This window comes from Scyliorhinus torazame, chromosome 15 (genome assembly GCF_047496885.1).
Source record: "Scyliorhinus torazame isolate Kashiwa2021f chromosome 15, sScyTor2.1, whole genome shotgun sequence".
Taxonomy (NCBI): domain Eukaryota; kingdom Metazoa; phylum Chordata; class Chondrichthyes; order Carcharhiniformes; family Scyliorhinidae; genus Scyliorhinus; species Scyliorhinus torazame.
Genome location: NC_092721.1, coordinates 70,715,832 through 70,721,811, shown reverse-complemented (window position 1 = coordinate 70,721,811; position 5,980 = coordinate 70,715,832).

The window sequence follows — 5,980 nt, the reverse complement described above, 5'->3', positions numbered from 1 at the left end:
TTCAGGCCGGGATCGGCAGCTGGAGCGGTGTGGACCGCTCCAGCTTCGTGCTAGCCCCCTGTGGGCCGCAGAATGGGGTCCCGGAATGGGCGCCGACGCTGGAGTAAAACTCTCCCGTTTTTACGCCGGCGTCGGCACTTAGCCGCCCGATGGGAGAATCCCGCCCATGATATCAGCCAAACATATCAGAAGGCAGCTTTTGTTGAACTATTTCATAGATTTTGTATGGCTATTGCATTCTTTTGATTTTTGGATACAACTGATGAAGAGTTTTGGTCTTTTTATGCTTTCTTTTTCAGAAATTGGCCTTTAATTGTATACTTTTCACAACACAGACTCCTGAACGTTAATTTGTTTTGGAAAATAAAGGAGTGTATTGCTTGATGAATGAATCCCTACTCAGACTTATCGCGCACTTGAGAATAAACAGCTGAAAACATGAAATGATGCTCATTGATAGGATGCCAATTTAACTGGTCTGTTTGGTTTCTTTCCCAGTTTCCTCTTGGCTCTGTTTTCTCCTTTCTTTTTTCTCTATCTTTGTTTTAACTTTTTCAGACATATTTTCTTTGTCATACAGAAATTTATGTTTTGCCTTTCTTTCCTCCATCATGTTTCCTTATCAGATCCTTAGCTTTATTTTTTTTGTATCTTGTTCTTCCAAATGTGTCAGTTCTGAGCACTCTTGGTCAGAAGGTCAGAAGTTGAAGGTCTTTGCCAAGATATGTGCTACTAATAAAGGCATGACTCGATTACAGAACTGAGAAATGCATTGCATTGATGCAGGAGCTGACCTTCAGATAAGACATTAAACTGACAACCCATCCATCATTTCAGGTGAATGTTAAGGATCCATGACACAATTTGAAAACATGCAAGGAATTGTCCAGGGGAACATTCCCCTCGACATCAACATGACAAAAAAACTGATTTAATTGGTCACCTATCTCATTTCTTCATGCAGAAACCTGCTATATGTGCTTGCCTATATGACACTGCCCAAATGAATTAGCTGTTCTGTGCTAAGCTGCTATGTGAATGGAATTTGTGGTTTCTTATAAATTATTTCCCATATTCTTTTTGTCCCCCTTGGTATTTTTCTCATTCTCACTTTCTGTATTTTTCCCCTAAAGTCTCGAGCTGGATTTTCTGTATTTTTAGTGTTTCTATTTTCTCAACCATTCTGCCTCGATTCTCAGTCACAATGGTCAGAATGAGAAAAAAACGACACTTCAATTAGGGACAACATAAAAATGCACCAAATCTGACTTTGGATCTTTGCTAACCCTTTCACTCTGGACATTTTCAGCTTTCATAAACCGGATCACTCCCATCAACAAACCATGTGCCAATAAGCTTTTGCGAACATGTCTGGAAGAACAAATATTGCTTTTAACTCTTTAATTAATCATACACATCCTTAAGATCTTAATAAGGCTGCAAAAACTATACAGGATCACATCAGGCTAGTCCCTTCCCATTTTAAAATCATTTTAAAAATGATTCTTTGGTTTGAACAGGAAAGTATTTTTTAAATCTCGGAAGAAAAAGAGGCTCTCTGGGAAATGTGGATTCTGGACACTCAGGCACTAAAATTCAACAGGAGGCTAACAGTCAGCAAAAACGTTCCGACCATTGTGAATACCTTGCCCCTTCTTTCCAGTAAAACAACCTGGACTCTTTGATCTTTAACAATCAAACAACACTTCCGGTTGCGGCTATGCCTAGGTAGGTCGCACGTTCGGCAGCTCCCGCCGGGAATGGACTTTTGGGCTCTTCAGAGGGGCCCCAATGGCAATTGTTCGACGGCTCCCAGTGTGGGAAGGTGACAGCTAGGTTCCCCCGACATTATATGGATTGGACCAGGAGTGGAGCGGTTAAAAAAGTGATCCTGGTGCAGCGGAAAGTGCGAGGGAGGAAAAGCAAGATGGCGGCGGGTGGAGACCAAGCAGCGTGGGCGCACTGGTCACAGGAGCAGCAGGGATTCCTTAACCACTGCTTTGCAGAGCTGAAGACAGAAATGCTGGCGCCAATGAAGGCGGCGATTGAGAAGCTTGTGGAGACCCAGAAGGCCCAAGGGGCGGCGATCCGGGAGGTGCGGCAAAAAGCCTCGGAGAACGAGGACGTGATGTTGGGTCTGGCGCTGAAGGTGGAGGCGCACGAGGTGCTGCACAAGAGGTGGCAGGATAAATTTGAGGACCTGGAGAATAGTTCGAGGAGGAAGAATTTTCGGATTCTGGGTCTCCCTGAAGGAGTGAAGGGGCCCGATGCCGGGGCATATATGAGAACCATGCTCAATTCGCTGATGGGCGCGGGAGCTTTCCCGAGGCCCCTGGAGCTGGATGGGTCCTGGCAAGGAGACCCAAAGCCAACAAGCCGCCAAGGGCTGTAGTGGTGAGGTTCCACCGCTTTATGGACAGAGAGTGTGTCCTGAGATGGGCCAAAAAGGAACGGAGCAGCAGGTGGGAGAACACGGAGATCCATATTTACCAGGACTGGAGTGCGGAGGTGGCTAAGCAGAGAGCTGGTTTTAACCGGGCTAAGGCGGTTCTCTATCGAAAGGGGTGAAGTTCGGGATGCTGCAGCCAGCACGACTGTGGGTCACATTCCAAGATCGGCACCACTATTTTGAAACGCCTGATGAGGCATGGAACTTTATCCAGGCTGAAAAGTTGGACTCAAACTGAGGGTTTATCATGGGGGGATGTTTACTGTGTTTGCTGCGTTTGGGGAATGTTTTTTTGTTTCGGTGCTGGGTGAATGGATTTGATGTGGGGGCTGTGGGAGAGTGTGGGCGTCGGTGTGGGAGGAAGAGGGGGGTGGAGGCCCGGGGATGGGGAGTTGGGGTGAGGCCGCAAAAAGGAGCTGCGCCAGAGGGGGCGGGGCCGGCTCTGATGGAAAGCACGGGCTTTTTCCCGCGCTAGTGATGGATGGGGGCGGGGCCGGGGGGGGCGGGGGGGGGGGAGGGCAGTGCTGGAGAGGAGCGCACACTGACTGCCAAGGGGTGGGTGGATTCTCACACTCGGGGGTTGATGGAATGGCAGGAGAGGCCAGGGTCAGCAGGAGTCAGCTGACTTACGGGAGTGTCATGGGGGGAGCAAAATGGCTAGATGAGGATCTAGAGGGGGGGAGGGAGGGAAGATGGGGGAACTGGGTTGCTGCTGCATGGCCAAAGGGGAGCTGGAAGTAGGAGAGGTATTCGGGGCGGGGGTCCGCCGCCTGGGGCACTGGAGGGTGCGGGAGGCGCGGGCACGTGGCTGGCCTAGAAAAGGAGATGTCTAGTCGGCAGGGGGCGGGGGCGGGGGGTGGGGGTGCCAGTAGCTCCCTGATCCGGCTGATAACTTGGAATGTGAGGGTCAAGAGGGCCCGGGTGTTCGCGCACTTAAAGGGACTGAAGGCAGACGTGGTTATGCTCCAGGAGACACATTTGAAGGTGGCAGATCAGGTTAGGCTGAGAAAGGGATGGGTAGGGCAGGTCTTTCATTCAGGGCTGGATGCGAAGAACAGAGGGGTTGCAATACTGGTGGGGAAGCGGATGTCGTTCGAGGCACTGAATATTGTAGCGGATAATGGAGGTCGATATGTGATGGTGAGCGGTAGGTTGCAGGGGGTGCGGGTGGTACTGGTGAACGTATATGCCCCGAATTGGGATGATGCCGGATTTATGAAACGCATGTTGGGTCGGATTCCGAATCTGGAGGTAGGAAGCTTGATAATTGGGGGGGGGGGGGACTTTAACACGATGCTGGACCCAGCACTGGATCGTTCTAGGTCAAGGACGGGTAAGAGGCTGGTTGCGGCCAAGGTGCTCAGAGGGTTTATGGACTGGGGGGGGGGGGGGGGGCGAGGATCCATGGAGGTTTGCCAGGCCACAGGCCAGGGAATTTTCCTTCTTTTCCCATGTCCATAGAGCCTACTCCCGGATAGATTTTTTCATTTTGAGTCGGGCGCTAATCCCGAAAGTGGAGGGAACGGAATACTCGGCCATAGCCATCTTGGACCACGCTCCGCATTGGGTGGAGCTGGAGTTGGGGGAGGAGAGGGACCAGCGCCCGCTGTGGTGTCTGGATTTGGGACTGTTGGCGGATGAGGGGGTGTGCGGGCGGGTGCGGGGGTGTATTGAAGGATACTTGGAGGACAATGACAACGGGGAGGTGCAGGTGGGGGTAGTCTGGGAGGCGTTGAAGGCAGTGGTCAGGGGAGAGCTAATCTCCATTAGGGCCCACAGGGAGAAGAGAGAGAGGAGGGAGAGGAAGTGGTTGGTGGGGGATATTTTAAGAGTGGACAGGAGTTATGCAGAGGCCCCCGAGGAGGGGCTACTTCGGGAGCGACGGAACTTCCAGACGGAATTCGACCTAATGACTACGGGGAAAGCAGAGGCACAGTGGAGGAAAGCGCAAGGGGCGCTTTATGAGTATGGGGAAAAGGCGAGTTGGATGCTGGCACATCAGCTTCGTAAGAGGGAGGCAGCAAGGGAGATTGGTGGAATTAGGGATAGAGGGGGGAATACGGTGCGGAGTGCGGTGAGATTAAAAGAGGTATTTAGAGACTTCTATGGGGATCTGTACAGGTCTGAGCCGCCAGCGGGGGAGGAGGGGATGCGACGGTTCCTAGATCAGCTGAGGTTCCCGAGGGTGGAGGAGGAGCAGGTGGCTGGTTTGGGGCCACCGATTGGGCTGGAGGAGCTGGTTAAAGGATTGGGGAACATGCAGGTGGGGAAGGCCCAGGGGCCGGATGGGTTCCCGGTTGAATTTTATAGGAAATACGTGGACCTGCTGGGCCCGTTGCTAGTGAGGACTTTTAATAAGGCGAGGGAGGAGGGGACCTTGCCCCCGACAATGTCCAGGGCGCTGATTTCTTTGATCTTGAAGCAGGACAAGGATCCATTGCAATGTGAGTCGTATAGACCGATCTCGCTCCTCAATGTTGACGCGAAGTTGCTGACGAAGGTGCTGGCTACGAGAATTGAGGACTGTGTCCCGGGGGTGATTCATGAGGACCAGACAGGATTTGTGAAGGGTAGGCAGCTAAATACAAATGTGCGGAGGCTCCTCAATGTGATTATGATGCCCTCGGTGGAGGGGGAAGCGGAGGTAGTGGCAGCTATGGACGCGGAGAAGGCCTTTGATCGGGTGGAGTGGGAGTATCTTTGGGAAGTGTTGCGGAGGTTTGGGTTCGGGGAGGGGTTCATCAGCTGGGTCAGGTTGCTATATAAAGCCCCGGTGGCGAGTGTGGCTACGAACCGGCGGAGGTCTGAGTACTTTCGGGTGTACCGGGGGACGAGACAGGGGTGTCCCATATCCACCCTGTTGTTTGCACTGGCAATTGAGCCGCTGGCCATGGCACTGAGGGAGTCCAGGAAATGGAGGGGATTGGTTCAGGGGGGAGAGGAACACCGGCTGTCGTTGTATGCCGATGACCTGTTGTGGTATGTTGCGGATCCAGTGGGGGAGATGGCGGAGGTCATGCGGATCCTTAGGGAGTTTGGGGACTTTTCGGGGTATAAACTAAACGTAGGGAAGGGGGATAGATGAGTTACCGGTGAAGAGGGCGGAAAGGAGCTTTTGGTACCTGGGGATCCAAGTAGCTAGGAGATGGGGGGCCCTGCACAAGCTTAATTTGACGTGGTTGGTGGAGCAGATGGAGGAGGATTTTAAAAGATGGGATATGCTGCCACTCCCACTGGCGGGTAGGGTGCATTCGGTAAAAATGACAGTCCCTCCGAGGTTTCTCTTTGTGTTCCAGTGCCTTCCCATTTTGATCCCCAAGGCCTTTTTCAAATGGGGAAGCAGGAGCATCATGGGATTTGTGTGGGCGAATAAGACCCCGAGGGTGAAAAGGGTGTTTCTGGCACATAGCAGGGCCCGGGGGGGGGCTGGCGCTGCCGAATCTGTGTGGCTATTATTGGGCAGCCAATGTGGCGATGATCCGTAAGTGGGGAATGGAGGGAGAGGGGGCGGCATGGAGCAGGTTAGAGATG